Raw genomic sequence first — 20,470 nt, forward strand, 5'->3', positions numbered from 1 at the left:
ATGTCATTTCCTTTTATAATAAAAGTATTTGAATAAAATAAAAGTGAGTCAATTTAAAGAAAATATTACATGAATAATAGCTCACATGGTATTCAGATGTGGCAAAAATTATCAAGGTGGTTCATAAATGACTGAAGTTTGTGAAATTATGGTCTATTTTAACCCCCTCGATTTACAAATAGCAGTAAAGTGAAAGGCCAGCTATGGACAAAAAATTGAACTGAACACTTATCTTCAGTCCTTGTTGTCTCCATTATACCAACCTCCCTCCCCAAGTTCTGAAGATCTTTTCTTCCTTCCCACTCTTTTCTAATACTTTCTTATTCTATTAGCCAACTATTTCTTTTACTGAAATTTAGATGACACTTGTTTCTATTGTATTCAATTCACAATGTTGGCAGGTACATCTTAACTGGCTTGTCAAGAAGCTTTTCCATCACTTAAACACATAAAAGTCTACATCCAACTGAAATCCATATGTTCATAACTGAAGATATTTTTATTTTACTAATAAATGATATAAAAGTTTATATAATATTAATTTTGTATATTGGCAAGTTTAAAAGAAACCTTATCCTTGACTTTAAAGAGTTCAACTAAGTTGGGAAGATTCATTATCAACCATCAAGAGTGGTGGCAGCCTGATGTAAATGCTGTTACCATAAATGCAGTTCAGTTCAATCATTATTTATTAAATGCCAACTATTTGCCAGTCACTGTGCTCAGCATTATAGATACAAGATAAATTTTAAATCCTAATAGCTATAATTTACTGGGCACATTTGATTTATTATACCATTTATATCTTACAACAGCCCTCTGAGATAAAAGACTGTTATCTCTATTTTATAGATGGAGGAACAGAGGTTCACAGAGTTTAGGTACCTCATCCAGTGGCACATAGCTAGCAAGTACCAGGATCAGAGTTTTAATCTGGTAGAGGCTAATTTTCACATTCTTATGTTATACTATTTTGATCTCAGAGTCCCAAACTCTAGTAGCTTATAATTTAGCAAGATATATATATCTTATATTAACTAGCTAGTTCGTTAGCTTCTTCATTGCAGAAACTATATATATCTCTATCTATACTATCTATGTAGTTTATATATATAGTTTATATATACACCATCTATATATATACACCATCTATCTATATATACATACACCATCTATATATATACCATCTATCTATAGTTTCTGCAATAAAGAAGCTAACAAACTACTTAGAAAAGAAAAAAGCTTGAAATATAAAAATGAAGAATAGCAATTTAGAATATTCCAAATGCCGGAGAATATAATTCCCATATACATGACCAGTGTTCAAAACTGCATTGAAGGTGAACACATTGGAGGCATTCTCTTGCCTTAACTGGAAAGGAAGTCTAGGATTCAAAGAGGAAAAGATGATTTGGAAAGGTGTTTAAGGTAGATAAATGGAAATGTGCAAAGGAATAGAAGCTTAGAAGAGAGGAGCCAGAGAATGGTAAACTGTCTGATATAGTTAGAGCAGAGAGTATGCATTGATAAGCAGAAGGAAAAGTGTAGAAAGATTGACTAGGGCCAGGTCATGAAGAGCTTCCATGCCAGGCTTTAGGCTTTATTCTAGAGGCAAGGGTTCCATTGAAGGGTCTTGATCAGGGGAAATGTGTAAGAATTGTGCTTTAAGAAAATCATCTTTCAAGAGTATCCAGGTTAAGTCAGGATAGAGAGGACTGAGGAGGCTGCAGCCATGGACCTACAATAGCTTGATGATGAAGGCTTATACTGAGTGGTAGCCATGGAACCAAAAGGATAGCTTTAACAGCTTAGTAACCACACAGATTATATATCCAAGCCCCCCCACCCCCCACCCAGGTTCTGGATTTCTAGGTCTTCTCTTTAGAAAAAGGCCATGATAAGGAGATTGAGGAGGAGATGAGAGGAATACAGCCTCACTGAGGCAGGGATACCAGAGGGAAGAAACTAAAAATATCTTAAGATGTATTTCTGGACTAAGTCAGACAGCAATGCAGGTGACACTAAAAACACACTTCAGGAAACTAGCAGAAGGGGCTGGTGAAAATCCTTGTGATTAGACAAATCCATATATGTATGAACTACAGTAAGAGGAATATATATATAAGGCAAACAGTGATTGTTCTGTCACTTTCTGAAGGCCCTACTGAAGCTAAGACTAAGGAAAAACATTATTTCAGATCTTTGGAATTCTGCCTCAGCAAGGTATGACCTGGAGTGTGTTTACTGCATATTCACAGGGAAGTATTATGTGGTTTGAAATGACTGCCTATTTTGACATGTAACTGCTATGTAGTAATTTGCAGTCATGTATATTTTGTGTTTGTCTTATTATATGACTGTCCATTTATGAAGCATAATTAGGACCTGGTAAGCTATAAATAAGGCAGAGTTTACTTTCTGGTAAATTCTTTAATGTGACTGATTACCCTTGGCACAAAACTACAGTTTTGCATGAGCTTCTTAAATAAAAACTGCATAACAATCTTTCCATCTGTCAAAGTTGCATAATTAAAGGCATCAGCAGCGCATAGAATTAGCACTTCAGGTTTTGTTCACAGGTTTGGACAGCATCCATCATCATTTTGACAGATGGAATTGTTTTTTCTTTATTTCTCCATTTTTCTCTCGTTTCTGCGGCTACATAAGTCCCTATTGAGAGCCCCTTGGAAGACTAAGAAACATGGACCTGGGATAATTGACTGCAGGCAGGATCCGTTAGCTTGCTTCATTATTTATCACCAGATATAAGCTGAGAGTCTGTACACCATTAGAAAGGGGATCAATCTGCACTCTTATCCCCTTGACACAGGTACATGAGGACACCTGACATTCTCTAAGATGGAAAGAGGAAAAGGTGACTTCTTTGCTTCTTGGTGACATTTTCTGAGCACCTGCTATATACTCAACTATTGGAGTTACTACAAGAATTACAGATCAGTCATCACTTTCACCTGCATAGGCTAGCCCTGATTTTCACATTAAATAATAATGATGATAATAATAATAATAGCCAATATTGTTATTATAATGAGTGCCACATCATAGGTACACTCCTCAACTGTTTTCTTATTTTAGAGATGAAGAAACTGAGACAAAGACAGCTAAAATCTTACCCAAAGTCACATACTTAGTAACAGAAACAAAGTTTGACTCTCTACTCAGAATAGTCTACCTAAATAAAATAATGTGGCTAAGTAGTTGGCAGAGTGATTTACTTCTCCATACATAGGAGGATGTCTATAAGAAAAAGAGAATAGAAAATTAATTAATCCATTATTCAACTCAAGGTGGAAATACAGGCAATCCTCACATCAGTAGAGGATTGTGTTCTAAAAATGTATTTGTAAATTTGCTGTTTGGCATTTTTTCATGATATGATGTCTGGGATTTGTTTCAAAACAATCAGGGTGAGGAGGATAAAATAAGGTTGGTCATGAGTTGATAATTGTTGAAACCGGGTTGATGGGTACATGAGGGTTTATAATACTATTCTCTCTATATTTGTATATGTTTTAAATTTTTCATAATAAAAAAGGAACTGATAAAAGCAGCTTCATTATGGAGAAATATACAAACACATATATGGAAATGCATACAATGGAACATTCCACATAAAATTCCTAAGAACCTTTGTTGCATTGGTAAACACATATACAATCTGTTTCAAATTGTAAGAACTCACTCAGATGGCTATCATATTGTAATGGTTTGAGGAGTAAAATAGTTTCTATAATTTCCCTTTTCATCTCTAAGAATCCATAAATATCTGCTAGGTGCTATTAGACTCAGTTCTTCAAAGAAACAGAATGAACATTTTATTTATAAAATATTTATATAATACATAGATATATAGATAGATACCGATGTACAGATACATACAAAGAAATTTATTATAAGGAATTGGCTTACACAGTTATGGAGGTTGAGAAGTCCAAGTATCATAGTCAGCAAGCTGGATTCTAGAGAAAGACAATGGTGTCAATTCCAGCCCAAGTCCAAGTCTGAAGGCAGAAAACTGATGTCCTAGCTTGAAGACAGTCGGTCAGACACAGCAAATTTTCTCTTACTCTATCTTTTATTCTATCCAGGCCCTCAGTGGATTGGATGATACCCATCCACATTGGGAAGAGCCATCTGCTTTACTCATTCTACCAATTTAAATATTAATCTCATCCACAAACAGCCTCACAGACACACCCAGAATAACGTTTCAACCAAATATCAGGGCACCCCATGGCCCAGTCAAGTTGACACATAAAATTAATCCTCATAGTGCTTAACAAATTATAATACAGTCAGAGGTGAAAACATCAGAAAGAAGCAGGCAAACCAGCTACCTAATGAAACTCCAGACCCCTCAGTTAATCCATGATCCCAAGCAATTTAATAGACCTGCTGGTATCATGTTCGTAAAATCCATGTTAAAAACCCCTAAATGGAAAGTTGTTGACTCACTGCACATCAGCTATATCTGAGATGTCTCTATTGGCAGGTAATTGGTTTTCCTTACAGTCACAACTACTTCCTCTTTTTTTCCCACCCTCTCCTCCTCCCTCCCTCCCTTCCTTCCTTCCTTCCATCCATCCTTCTTTCTAGCCTTCATTCCTTCCTTCCAGAAAAATTTATTGATCAAAGGCTGTGTATCAGTGCTAGGTCCTAGGAATATAGCAGTGAATTACAGGCATGAATCAGTTTTACACTATCTATGTAAAAGAGGTTTAGAAGTAAAAACTGGTTGAAATGAGGGCAGAAAACTTGTTTTGAGTCTTTTTTGCACACTTGACTCAGCACTGATAAAATTCCAATTATTTATATCAAATAAACATAGGGAGATAATAGAGGAGGGATAGCCACCTTCCCCATCCTTTGGTGCTACCACTAGTTCTGTCCTTTATCAAGATCTTAAAATCCATTAAGGAAGATAGACAATAAACAAATCAATATATCATTGCCAGTTGTGATAAATGCTATGGAGAAAAATATAGTATGTTCAAAAGCTTAATTTAGATTGGGATGTCTTTTCCTTTGAGAAAGAGACATTTAAGCTGAGTTTTGAATGAGGCTATATTAGTTTGCTAGGGCTGCCACAACAAAATACCATAGACTGGGTGGTTTAAACAACAAAAATTAATTTTCTCACAGCTCTGGAGTTTAGGTATCAGTAGGTTTGTTTTCTCCTAAGGCCTTGCTCCTTGGCTTGCAATGGCTGCCTTCTCACTGTGTTGTCACATGGTCACTCCTTGATCTGTATCCTAACTTTTTCTTCTTAAAAGGACACCAGTCATATTGGATGGGGGCCCACCCATATGATCTCATTTTACCTTAATTACCTCTTTAAAGGCTCTATCTCAAAATATAGTCATATTCTAAGTACTAGAGGTTAGGACTTCAAAATATGAGTTTTGGGAGGACACAATTCAGCCCCTAACAGGGGCCATCCAGGAAAAAGGGAATGGAAATGGAATAGGAAAATACATTGTAGATTTGGCGACAAAGCATAAGGAAGCTCCTAACTTCTCCTAACTGCTGATAACTTCTATTTTCTTTAGGATTTCTTAGGCAATGTCATTAACAGAAAATGGCCACGATGGGAGAGGAGGAAGGGTCAGAGAAGAAGAGAAAAGTTATGATCTGCTAGTTACTATGGATGGGTGATCAAGATTATTAGAAGAACAGATTTCTGGGCAGTGTCAAGGACACAATTGAGGGAAATGAACAATGTAAGTTTGCCTGGGGATGTAGTTTTTCTCTTCCATCTACTTAGCTGCTTTGGTGAAGGCTCAGCAGAGATGAATGATGGATTCATTCAGGATGGGGTTTTTGTCAGGGAGATGTGATTGAAGAGGGACTAGTAGTGGTATTGGGCAGTGGAATTCAAGCTAGATAATCATGGGCGGGGGAAGGAAGGTAGGAATGATGGATGTAAAGGAAGTGGAGAAATCAATGAATTAGAGGTAGGAAATTTTTTTAGTGATTTCGTATTTACTAGGCTATTGGATACCTAGAAACACCTGCTTTTCATAGACAATAAGCTCTAATGGACCCTGGTGCCATCTCCACTATAGAAGTGGACATATTTCCCCAGAAAGATTATGCCACTTCAAACCCCTTAATCCAGAGGCTGAAAAGCATCCCCATTATCTTCCCAAATAGTATCCATAGGAAAATTCTAATCACTTTCCTATGTTGGTGAATCAATGATTCCTAGATCCAGTTTCCTACCTCCACCCTGCTCTTTGTGTCCCATTGCTTTCAAATGGCATCCAAAAGAGCTCTGAAAGACTACCTTCAGTTACCATAGATTTGAGAAAGCAGAGGTTGGCGCTGAGAAACCTTGTTCATGCTAAGTACGACTATAGATCTAAATGTCAAATGCTAACAGAAATTCACCAAGATCTGCTTTTAAAAAATGATGGAATTCATTATTTTCAGAATTTTGGTTACTCATTATTTAAAGTTTCTGGTTTCTCTCTGCATTATACAGTAAACAAATGCAAAATTTATTTTGCACAAGTATGTCAAGTAATGCTTTGTGACCAAACCAAACAGACTTGATTTAATGGCTATAGGGATGAGCCCAGTCCCAATTTATGACTCATAGTATCATAATATATGTGCAAATGTAAGTGGGACATTAGGTGATCCAGATACCGTGACAATGCCCTAAGATCAGATTAATTCCTCTACACCCCCCTTTTTAATATATGGTGCTAAGGACAACTAGACAAAACTCCAGGGAGGGAGCATGAAATAAAAAGCTGGGCAACCTCCTCAAGGCTGTGTGCATAAAATCAGCACTTAGCAGCTCACCTTCAGACAGATATAGCAAAAGAATATCAATTTGTGGCTTGCCTACTATGTATCAGGTCCTTTTACATCCATTATTCTCTTAATATTAACAACACTGCAAAATAAATTTTTGCTGATTAGGAAACTAAGCTCAACCAGGATAAATGACTTGCCCAAAATCATATGCCCCGTAAACAGTAAGCCATTGTTCCAACTTAGGTTTGTTTGGTTCTTAAAGCTCTTTTCCCCTACCTTTACCTGCTCCCACCCTATGCTTCTTTGAGAATAGCCCTTTCCCTGCTTTCATACCTGCTCTTCTGCCTGCCCTATGATGAACTGCATCTCCTTCAAGGATGTTCATATTCCTCATACCTTTTTTTCGCCTGGATAAAAATATTGGAAGGGGCAGGAGATAGCACATGTTCAAAATTGTCCACTTGGCCCCCATTGTTTCTCTTGAGAAAATGGCCTGTTGAAGTAGATAATACTCAATTAATTCATTTTGTTAATGGTGGCTCCACCAGTTCCATTGCAAAAGAAAAAAGAAAAAAGACACGAGGAACTGACAGATTGGCTAATAATTCTGCATATTAATTTATTTGAGTCTCATTTATTTTATTATAACAATAAATCCAAAATGTTTGACTCATTGTGATCATTTTTAAATATTTAGCAATGAATAAGATAATATACACTAAAAACTGTGGGGTGTTTGTAGGAAAAGTAGTGAACAAAATTTGGTAATAGATTAGCTAACATCCAACCTCTGCTGGTTCTTACAAGGCCTTCCTACTAAAAGTATGGCAGTTTTAGCATCCCCTGGAAGCTCATGAGAAATTCAGAATCTCAGGTCCCACCCCAGACCTCCTGAATCAGAATCTGCAATTTTAACAAGATTCCTACCTTGTACATATATAAAGTTTAAGAAGTACTGTTACAACATACTTTTAATAGCCAATAAACACATGAGTGTACATGGAATCAGTCTTGCTGGAGTACTTTTTGAAATAGTAGAAAGAGTAAGAGTTAGGTGTTAGACAGACTGGTGTCAACACTAGTTTTGTGACTTTGGGCAAGTTATTTAAATGTATTTAAGTCTGGGAGTCTTTATAAAGATAAGAAAAGGTCAAATGGGGCAGAGTGGCAAACAAGAGGAACACCAATGCAAAAGCAACAGGAAGGAGAAATGGATTTTGATATAGGATCTGCTAGAATGAAGAATTAGAGAGCAAATTTTGAAGAATACTCTTTCACCTGTTACTGGAAATGTATACCTATAAAATGTGGTTGACAATTAGGAACTAGATGTGAGAAATTTTGACTTTGGTTTTACTATGCTTATTACCTTTTAGCAGTGTACATTTTGAATAAATAGTCATATACTATAGAAAAGCAAAAGAAATGATAAAACAGAGGTGACTTAAGGATAGACAATCAATTTAATGGAAAAGTTCTTATAAGCAAAACAAAAAAAAGTCTTACAAAAATATATCTGCATAAAATATTTTTCACCATTACTCTTGTGATCAAATGAATTGAGTTTTTTTTTTCTGTAACCAAAGTCTATAAGTCTTTAAAATGTCTTTAAAATCTGGTTTGCTAAATTCACTTTTTTTTTAAGTAGGCTTCACGCCCAGCATGGAGCGCAACGCAGGGCTTGAACTCATGGCCCTGAGATCAAGACCTGAGCTGAGATCCAGTCAGACACTTAACTGACTGAGCCACCTAGGCACCCCCCCAGTTTGCTAAATTCTAATGATTTTTAAAAAATTTTACCAGGAATATTATCTTTTTCTTTTCAGAATAATGGTTTAATCAAAACATCTCTAATTTCTTTGATTTATTGATGATTCTAAAAATGAGGAAATGAAGCAGAGGTTCATTTATTTCAGCATTGATTGGATAGAACAAAAAGTAAAAAATTATATTGGAGACAGTGTTCAAAAATTTCCCAGACAGATAATTTTTTCAAGATTCTCTTGCCAAAATATAGATGCTGCTAGTGTTTCTTTGAATAATAGCATTGCAGCAAGTATTATCAAGGCAGTGCTTATTTTAAAAGAGAAATCAAGACTCATATTAATAAATAATAAAATAGTCTTCCCACTGTATCTGACACTGTCTTTGCCCTCCTTTTTATTGGAATATCTTGCATAAATGCATTGCTTAGAGTTCCAAGCATAGCTAAGTAGATGACTCCAGTATATCATGAAAAAAAAAGTCTTACCACTATTTGATGTTTATTGGGACAAAAATACAATAATATGCAATGTTTTTAATTGGAGAAGTTCGATTGGGTCAGCCTAGATACTGGCACGAGGATTGTTGTTTTTCTCACCAATGAAATGAAACCTAATATATTTCAACAGACCAGCGACAATCCTGTGCACAAAAATTTTAAAATAAAATTCCAGTACACAACACTGGCACCTACACACATAAAGAAAAACAACAAAACAACTTTGTGTGACTTAAGGCATTTTGAGATTTTCAAAAGCTTCATTCTAATTTTAGCAAATCATCATACTTTCTTTACTTGCTGAAAAAAGCTAGAATAGAAAAATGATATGAATAAAAATGTTATATCAAAAACTGGGGAAAGCAGGGCAAGATTTATAGCACATATTTCAAAGAAAGTAGAGATTATAGAAATCTAAAACAATGCATAATTCATGACAAATCTTGGCATATTTGAAATGTCCTTGAATATTAATTGGATACCCAGATAGAAGAAGTTTTCTATAAATTCTGCCCTATGATGAACCGATGGAAAACTTTTTATATTTGTATAATAATTCAGAAGTGCCTTTATAAAGAGAAAGCTGTTTGTTGGGAGATATTCTAATATAAAGTATGTGCTTCTATTTAAAGACTGAACTGAAAAGTTGGGAGTACCTCATAAGAATAACTTCTGAATCACGGGTACATTTTTTATCATTGAGAAAAGGGGGAAAGGTTGTATCTCGATGATTGCAAAATTGTTGATAGAGGGCTTAAAATTGTCTTAACAACAAATGCCATCGTTTATGATTTAATCATATCCACAACACAGATGCACCAGTTGCATTGCCCCACAAAATCTGTGGACCAAAAGCAATCTTGCTTAGAAGGCTGCTCCAGTCTTCAAATCTATATGTGCTCACCAAGTATTTTGAGATGGAGTTGCACCATAGCCTAAAAAAATACATCAAGTTTAATAAGCTCTACAGGCAAGTAGTAGTTAATGATCCAAATTATGCAAATGAAAAACTGTAGCCAGAAAGTTGCATATGGCAATGAAAAATATTTTCAGAAAGGGCAGGTATCTGGAAATATAACTTGTGTAATAATGGACCGTATATCTTTTGGTAATTATATTATAGACCTGTTAACATCTAAGTAGCATATGTTGAGAAATGATTTAGATGAAAGTGATTGTTTGCAGAAAACAGAAGAAGATTTAGACAGTTGTGTAGGCTTAAGATTGAATTGTGTAAGGCAGAATAATTACTACTAACTAATGTTTATTAGATATTGCTGTTTTCCCTTAAAATAGTAAAGAAACCTCTGTTATAATAAATTGTTCCAGGTATTCATATAAGTCAAAGTAAATCAAATTCTCTCCAAAATAAAATTTCTGATTATGAAGACTGAGATCAAATAGCGATCCCCTATGTCATCACAGACATTGCCACGTCTTTCATGATCCTGGCCATATCAGTTTTCCAGGGCTACTAACGAAGTGACTTACAACAACAGAAATGTGTTCTCTCTCAGGCTAGAAGTATGAAAGCAAGGTGTCAGCAGGACCATGATCTCTCTGAAGGCTCTAGGGGAGAATCCTTCTTTGATTCCCCTAGCTTCTGGTGGTTGTTGGCATTCATTGACTTGTGAATGCATCACTCCAATCTCTGTCTCTGTCTTCATATGGTTTCTCTGTTCCTGAATCCAAATTTCCCTCTTCTTTTTCTTAGATACCAGTCAATAGATTAGAGCCCAATCTAATTCCAGTATGACCTTATCTTGACTCGATCATATCTTTATGACCTTATTTCCAAATAAAGTCACATTTTGAGGTCCCAGGTTTAGAACTTCAACATATCTTTTTGGGGGACACAATTTAATCCATAATACTAGTGTAGTGTTGAGTAGTCTAGGAATACTTTATTTCCAAATAAAGTCACATTTTGAGGTCCCAGGTTTAGAACTTCAACATATATTTTTGGGGGACACAATTTAATCCATAATACTAGTGTAGTGTTAAGTAGTCTAGGAATAGTCATTATTCATTCATTTATAAATATGTATTGAATATCTTTTATGTCAAGCACTGTTATAAACAAAGTAGATCAGGGCGACTGGGTGGCTCAGTTGGTTAAGCGACTGCCTTCAGCTCAGGTCATGATCCTGGAGTCCCTGGATCGAGTCCTGCATCGGGCTCCCTGCTTGGCGGGGAGTCTCCTTTGCCCTCTGACCCTCCTCCCTCTCATGTGTTCTCTCTCTCTCATTCTCTCTCTCTCAAATAAATAAATAAAATCTAAAAAAAAACCCAAAAAACAAAAAACAAAGTAGATCAAATCTTTGCCCTTAAAGAGTTTATGGTCTGCATTCAACCATATCCTATAGCTGTATATACTTTATAATTTAAAATTATATGTAGTTTATAATTTAGCAAAATTCTTTAATCTACATTGCTATGATCAATCTTCAGAATGTCTTGCCATATATGCCCAATAAATATTAATAGCTACTTTTTTTTTTCTTGCAAGGGAAAACTGAGGCTTAGAGAGGTTAAAACTTGTCCAAAACTGCCCATCTGGTAAAAGCAAAGTTGGAGCCAGAACTGAGGTCAAAATGTATTGGCATATAAAATGCTGGAAGGCATCCACTTGCCTTTTATAAATAATAACAAAAAGCATTACTACATATTAGAGTATTTTACAGTGCATCATATAGGCATATGATTTAAAAATAAAGGACAATAGCTCACAAAGCAAAATGTATTCATTAATTTTGACAAATTTATTTTTGATTATTCATGATACTCCAGCAAACATTCTGTGGTATATTTTCAAAAAATCAGTAACACCTTAGTTGTGGTAAGAGGGTGTTATAGAATTTCACTGAGGAGTAAAGTGAAGCTAGATTTTAATATGAATTCATAGAATCATAGTTACATTGGAATTTCAGTTTTAAAAATGATGAATCTTAAAACTCATGTCATTCCATCCCACATCCCCTCCACAACAAATATCTAGAAAGAAAATCACGGCAGTGAAGAATTTAAAGATGTGAGCATGGTGTAGTCATTCCCTATAATTAATTTAGGTGATGGGTGATATTTTATATATCCTAAACTGTAATGAGTGGTAAAAATATGCCAACTTTTGATGAACCATCATCTTACCTAATGAGGTAGTAGTGGTGGCAGTGCGTATAGTGAAGCGGTGGATAAGCCCAGATTCTATCCCACAATTGCATGTGGTGTGTTTCAGTCTTTCAGACTTGTTTTTGGCACACTCACTTATGAGAAATGCTTTAGCAGATACATGATTCTTAGCCCCCTACAACAAAGCTGCTGCCAGTGCTGAAACCAACATTAGGAAACAGAGAAGAAAGCATTCGAAACTGAAACCAAGGTGATAAAGACATAGACTCAAAATCTACCATAAGGCAGATGACAAATGGAAGCATATACTCCTGTAACAAGTCTCTGCCTTACACAGTAAAAATAATGTTGTGTTAGTGATTCAATAATAAGGGTGGGGCCGAGAAAGAACTAGAAAGAAACAAAATTCTGGGAAGATAGATTGCTGCTCATGGACGAACAGAACACATCCTGATTAATTTAAAGAAAAAAAGACATTAATGTTTTTAAAACATTAAAAAAAAACATTAAATGTTTTAATGACAGTGGGTCTTTGAATCATCTGCATGTACAAGTCTTCTTATTCTCCCAGTAATGAAAGATCTCCATATGAACAAGTTAGCTACTTTGGGAATATGCATTTGTATCTTGCAACATGGATTCTTTTTTCATTCTCTTAAAAACAACAAGAGAGGTGTTTTCTTATGAATAATTCATCATCTACTGTAGTCTCTGAGGTCATTTTTATTACTCATGCAGAGAGCCAGTCATTCCCCCACATTGTAGTTGTGTGTCATTAGCTGGATCCTCTCATGCTTCTCACTCATGCCAAGGGCATAAAATCTTTTTTAATTTTATGCCCTCATTCCTCATATCTGCAAATCCCTTAGCATGGCTTTTCTATTGGTGTTTACCTACCCATAATCCATTTCCCCTTCTGGTAACAGCCTTGAGCATATCCCTTAAACTTTTTGCTCCTTTCCCTTTCTCAGAGGAAGATACTCTAGAAGTGGGAAAATGAAGCAGACCTAGCCAATCACAGCCCTCAGAGCTCCTAGAATCAGTGATTTTTCACAGAAGGGGATATGGCTGAAGTCAGGCCAAAGAGAGCTGGCTCTGGGACCTTTGCTGGAATTTGGGGGAATGGAAAGCTTTCTTTCTACAGGAGTTCCTAACCCAATAGGGTATTGCCTGTGGCTGCTGGTGCCATTCTCATGCCTGAAAATAAGCCCAGTTAGAGAAAAGTAGAGGCAAGAGATGAAGAAAGAAATATTTCTGAAGTTAATCTTTAAGCACCTGGATTCAGCTGTGCCTGGAAAAGACATCTCCCCTGGACTTTTCAGTTACTTTGGATAATAAATTCCCTTCATGCTTAATCTAGATTAAGTCGGTTTTCTATTGGATTCAGCCAAAAGATTTCTGAGTACTCAAGCATTTAGGACCCAACACAGTTAGCCTCAAGTTCCATAACTCTTTGCTCCAAAACTAGGTACCATCTGCCGTTTCCTTTCCTCAGCCCCGGTCCTACCATGCTATCAGAATCATATTGATCTGGGTGGGAAAAGGGGAGGTATTATTTAGAAAGATAATTTATTAAAAAGATAGTTCATATTTGTCCTAAAAATATCAATCAAAATAATTGTGTATGAGGCAAAAAGTACAAGACATCTGGTCATCTCCCTCCTCACTTCATCCCACTTCAACTTGCTCTCATCTAGACATTTGAAGTTCAAATATAAACGTGTATCTTGTGAATATGTTGGGTGTTGGACAAGGGATATAAATTTAAAAGCGTGAAAACAGCAATTAAACACAGGAGGTATATCCACATTTACTAGTGTCATAATATTACAAAGTTTTAAAAATAGACACAACTTTCATATAAATAGTATGATCCTGCCTTAACAATCACCACAAAGCAGCCTCTTCCATAAACCCCCTCTCACCCCTCAGAGAGAATTTGAGACATTATGTTCTCTTTTCCTGCAATTCTTTACTTGTTTATTTACTTAATTGTGCTTCACATTGCAGATAGCTGCCTACACCTATTTTACTTTTCTCTGGATGGTAAGCACTTTGAAGGCAAGGAATGAGTTTGACTCATCTTTGTAATTCCAGGATTTAGTTCGGTGGTTAATTTATGTTTTTAGGTGAATTAATGAGTGAGTGGATGATAAATAAGTGGTAAGAGATCTCTTTGATAAGTATTCTCTTAGGTTGAATTTAAAAAATGGCTCTGCAGACATTCTCCTATATTTTAATTTAAGGACATTCTTTCAGAGTTCCTCTTATACTAGCAGAAAACAGACAAGTGATGAGCAGGCTTTAGTTCTAGTTCTTTTGGGAGAGCAAGCACTCATCTGAGTTTATCTCATCCTTTCACTATGGAACAATGACAAGAAGGGGGAAAAAATCAGCTAAGATTCAAATACGATATCCTCTGGAATTCTTGATATGGACTTCAATTAGTTAACTAGATCTTTTAACCTGGACCCTGTGGTGTTCTAACCTTGATCCTGTGCCCCAGCTAGTAAAGAGCTCTTGGCTTGTCCTGGGACTGAATCTCTACCTAGTAACTTATACCTCATTTCCCCCTCTTCATTCCCTCTTAAGTTTTCTAAGGTTTGGAATTGGAACCTGAGTTTCAGATCTAAGGATGGGGACAGTTCAGGGGCCACAGATTTTTACCTGCTCGCTCTGACTTCCAACTGTTGTTAGTTCCTGGATCCCCATCACCCTAGCTCTGCAAGTTCTTGTTTAATCTTCTAAAAAACTTACTGCCATATTGCACTGTCAACTACTCTAATTTGTCCTCCACCTTATAAGGGAGGAGATGTAGCAAAATGGGTAAATAATCAATGTTAGAGTGAAGCCTACATCCAAATCCCAGTTTTGCTGCCTAACAGCTGTGTGATCTTCAGTGAGTTACTTAATTTTTCTGTACCCGCATTTCCTGTAAAATGGGATTTATAATTATATGTACCTTATAGATCCTATAAGGGGTGTTTTTAGTGCCACCTTCCATCTGCATTTATTTTTCCCTTGTGCCAGTTAGTTGCCTTTTAGCTCTCATCTTCATCTCGTCCTTTTCATGATACTCCAGCAAACATTCTCTGTGCTCTTCCCAATATCATAGTTAGCAAGAAATCTACAATGTTTCTAGGCCCTCTTGCCAAACATCTTTGGTAACCTTGTGCAAAATGGCTGGGAAGTTGGGAGGAAGAGAAAGCTATTGTTTTTTTGCTTCTGGTGGTGCATCCAGCAGCAGCAGCCGTCAGTTCTGGGTTACAAGAGAATCTATGGCAGTTTCAGGAGTATTTAGCAGGACTGCAGACTCAGCAGATGTTGCTTCGTCTTAATGATGGCAGCAATGGTCATGCCCACAGCATATCTGTTATCATTTCCCAAAAGTTAAGAACATGACACTTACGCAAATATAGGATGAACATTATCAAATATTTTATTCAGTTTAGTCATTAATCAGATAATCAGCAAGATGGTAGGGCTGGTACAAAAGAGAGAATCAGAAAATGGAGAGTTATGTAGTTAGTCACACAAAGGATAATTAAATGAATTTTCTAATAGATACAAAATGCCTACAAGGCAATAAACTACATCCCTCAGTGTTATCTTTGCAACTGGACAGGAATTATTTGCATGCTTATCAGATAAAAATCTACAAATTAACATGTAACATGTATCTTCACTAAGTCTAGACAAAGTACTTTCTAAATATCCTTGGGTGAATCTGTTAAAAAGTCTCCTCATAAGATAGTGAAAAAAATACATGCTGCCCAATTTTTTCCCTCACTTCCAAATTTTTGGAAAATGGTTTTGAACAAAAGAAAGAAAAAAAAAAGAAAAAATTGGTGCTCCTGTTATGCAAACGAAGCTTCAGGACAAAGCCACCTTCCCCTATCCACCTATAACCAGATTGTTACCCAGAAAACTCTTCAAATAGATAATCTGGAGTCATCGCTGCTTAAATGAGATATGGAGTATTAGTGTATACTTATTTGGTGTGTGGTCAATAATAAGTGAGTGTATTAATGGTTGCCACTGTTATTTTTTTTAAAGCAAAAAAGGGTATTTATTGGCTCACATAACTGAAAAGTCTATAGGGATATACTAGCTTCAGTCATGGTTGGATCCAGGGCACAAACATTGTCATCAGGACTCAAGTTTCTCCATCATTTGGCTCTGCCCTGGCTTCATTCTCTGGCTCATTTGATATGGCGGGCCCTGTTAGTTTGAGCTTTTCATACTACAGAGCCAAGCAACCTCAGTAAATAGAGCTTCTGAGCTTCTCCTCCACAGTTCAGTAAAACTCCTAGGGCCGAGTATCACTGTACCAACTTGGATCACATGACCATTCCAGAACCAATCATTATGGTGAAAGAGATGGACTATGCTGATTGATCAGGTCTGAATTACATGTCCACCCATGAAGCTTAAAGTTAGACCAGACTGTCTGAACCATGTGGACTGAAGATAGAGAAAAGTGGTTCCAAGATCACAGAGTTATTACAAAGAGTTGGAATGGATGCTGGTCAATCAAAAACAACTGATGTCAATATGACCAGATACTGAAAAAGTTTAGTCTCTGTTCAGTAACAGCTGGCATTTGGCCACTGTTATTTTTTTCTTATACATGAATAATCAATTAGAATTTAGAGCTGTTTCTCCCATCTCTGCTTCACTGTAATGGTTAACTCTATTTTTAGGACCTGGTCCCTCTTAGGCTGTCCAGTTTATTCTAGTTAGTCATGCCATGTCCTGGAATATCACATGAATGAACACAACAGTAACTGGTAACTTTTCTTAAGTAGTTAGATTGGCACAGAAAGAATCACGGTCTCATTCATTTTGTCATTTTGCTGAGTCTTTAGGAAATGCAACTGTAAGATCAGTACCAGATGGAGGAACTATGGCTAGGATTGTATTGTGCATTTGCCCAGAGACAATTGTCTTCTCAGTTGGCCATGCTGCTCCATCTTCTAACTACATTTGTATGGCACTGGTACTAGCTCCATAATATCTATCAAAGTATGGGTACAGAGAGTACAGCATCTGGAACACATTCTTGTTTGCCTAATAAGGAAGGGTCATTAACTTTGGATTGAAAAGATTCAAAATACTTTTGAAAAACTCTTAACCCATGGTTCTATATTTAATTCAGGAGGACTGACTCAATGTGGACATGAAGAAATGTATTAAGTGATAAGAAACAACTCAACTCTCTGAAGTGAATTAGAGAATGTCGGCCATTCTTCTCTAACAATTTATTTCAGGGCATTTAAAGTCATCAGCACTTTACTTTTAGTCTGACTCTAATAGTTTTTTAGACCCTTTGCCTCTTATCAGTCAGCCCCCATGGCTGAGGACACTTAGTCACTATCTGAGGCTCTGATGTTTGTATATATGACCTTCAGTCCTGGATTTGACCAGTCCCATTCCTAATCAGGCATATAATTCAATGAACCAAAGATTTCCAGTTGGGGAGCTTAGCACTAGATTTGCTTGATGTTGATTTCACTTTGATGCATAACCGTGTTTCTAGCACACACAGCAATACCAGCAACTAAACCTCAACTTTTGCTGCCTGCTTGATTACTGACTTCTATAAGGATAAGAGAATTCTGCCTTGCTTCTCAGAATTTGAAATTTGCCCCTCAACCTAGTCCTATTGCTAGCTAGTTCCCTCTCTGTATGGACAAACTTGCTGGAATTCAACTATTTTCTTGGGTCTGTGCTAGAAAACTGTGGTCATTCCTCCCCTGCCTATGGTAAAAAAAAAAAAAAAAAAAAAAAAAAGACCCTTATAAGATCTTCCCTGCTTGTTTTCTGGACCATTCTTCTTTTTTTTTAAATTTTATTTTATTATGTTATGTTAATCACCATACATTACATCATTAGTTTTTGATGTAGTGTTCCATGATTCATTGTTTGCGTATAACACCCAGTGCTCCATTCAATACATGCCCTCTCCAATATCCATCACCAGGCTAACCCATCCCCTCAGTTTGTTTCTCAGAGTCCATAGTCTCTCATGGTTCGTCTCCCCCTCCGATTTCCCCCACTTCCTTTTTCCCTTCCTACTATCTTCTCTCTCTCTCTCTTTTTTTTTTAACATATAATGTATTATTTGTTTCAGAGGTACAGGTCTGTGATTCATCAGTCTTACACAATTCACAGCACTCAGCATAGCACATACCCTCCCCAATGTCTATCACCCAGCCACCACATCCCTCCCACCCCCCACCACTGCAGCAACACTCAGTTTGTTTCCTGAGATTAAGAATTCCTCCTATCAGTGAGACCATATGATACATGTCTTTCTCTGATTGACTTATTTCACTTAGCATAATACCCTCTAGTTCCATCCACGTCGTTGCAAATGGCAAGATTTCAATTTTTTTTTGATGGCTGCATAATATTCCATGGTAAATATATACCACCTCTTCTTTATCCATTCATCTGTTGATGGACATCTGGGCTCTTTCCATAGTTTGGCTACTGTGGACATTGCTGCTATAAACATTGGGGTGCACATACCCCTTCGGATCACTACATTTGTATCTTTGGGGTAAATACCCAGTAGTGCAATTGCTGGCTCATACGGTAGCTCTATTTTCAACTTTTTGAGGAACCTCCATACTGTTTTCCACAGTGGCTGCCCCAGCTTGCATTCCCACCAACAGTGTAGCAGGGTTCCCCTTTCTCCTCATCCTTGCCAACATCTGTCGTTTCCTGACTTGTTAATTTTAGCCATTCTGACTGGTGTGAGGTGGTATCTCATTGAGGTTTTGATTTGGATTTCCCTGATGCCGAGCGATGTTGAGCACTTTTTCATGTGTCTGTTGGCCATTTGGATGTCTTCTTTGGAAAAATGTCTGTTCATGTCTTCTGCCCATTTCTTGATTGGATTATTTGTTCTTTGGGTGTTAGGTTTGATAAGTTCTTTATAGATTTTGGATACTAGCCCTTTATCTGATACGTCATTTGCAAATATCTTCTCCCATTCTGTCATTTGTCTTTTGGTTTTGTCGACTGTTTCCTTTGCTGTGGAAAAGCTTTTTATCTTGATGAAGTCCCAATAGTTCATTTTTGCCCTTGCTTCCCTTGCGTTTGGTGATGTTTCTAGGAAGAAGTTGCTGCAGCTGAGGTCGAAGAGGTTGCTGCCTGTGTTCTCCTCTAGGATTTTGATGGACTTCTGTCTCACATTTAGGTCTTTCATCCATTTTGAGTCTATTTTTGGGTGTGGTGTAAGGAAATGGTCCCGTTTCATTCTTCTGCATGTGGCTGTCCAATTTTCCCAACACCATTTGTTGAAGAGACTTTTTTCCACTGGACATTCTTTCCTACTTTGTTGAAGATTGGTTGACCATAGAGTTGAGGGTCCATTTCTGGGCTCTCTATTCTGTTCCATTGATCTATGTGTCTGTTTTTATGCCATTGATCTATGTTTCTGTTTTTATGCCAGTACCATACTGTCTTGATGATGACAGCTTTGTAATAGAGCTTGAAGTCCGGGATTGTGATGCCACCAGCTTTGCTTTTCTTTTTCAACATTCCTCTGGCTATTCGGGGTCTTTTCTGGTTCCATACAAATTTTAGGATTATTTGTTCCATTTCTTTGAAAAAAGTGGATGGTGTTTTGATAGGATTGCATTTAATGTGTAGATTGCTCTAGGTAGCATTGACATCTTCACAATATTTGTTCTTCCAATCCATGAGCATGGAACGTTTTTCCATTTCTTTGTGTCTTCCTCAATTTCTTTCATGAGTATTTTATAGTTTTCTGAGTACAGATTCTTTGCCTCGTTGGTTAGATTTATTCCTAGGTATCTTATGGTTTTGGGTGCAATTGTAAATGGGATCCACTCCTTAATTTCTCTTTCTTCTGTCTTGTTGTTGGTGTATAGGAATGCCACTGACTTCTGTGCCTTGATTTTATATCCTGCCACTTTACTGAATTCTGTATGAGTTCTAGCAGTTGTGGGGTGGAGTCTTTTGGGGTTTTCCACATAAAGTATCATATCATCTGCAAAGAGTGAGATTTTGACTTCTTCTTTGCCAATACGGTGCCTTTTATTTCTTTTTGTTGTCTGATTGCTGAGGCTAGGACTTCTAGTACTATGTTGAATAGCAGTGGTGATAGTGGACATCCCTGCCATGTTCCTGACCTTAGGGGGAAAGCTCTCAGTTTTTCCCCATTGAGAATGATATTCGCTGTGGGTTTTTCATAGATGGCTTTTGTGTTATTGAGGTATGTACCCTCTATCCCTACACTGTGAAGAGTTTTAATCAAGA

This window comes from Phoca vitulina, unplaced genomic scaffold, assembly GCF_004348235.1.
Source record: "Phoca vitulina isolate PV1807 unplaced genomic scaffold, GSC_HSeal_1.0 scaffold8, whole genome shotgun sequence".
In the NCBI taxonomy this organism is placed as follows: domain Eukaryota; kingdom Metazoa; phylum Chordata; class Mammalia; order Carnivora; family Phocidae; genus Phoca; species Phoca vitulina.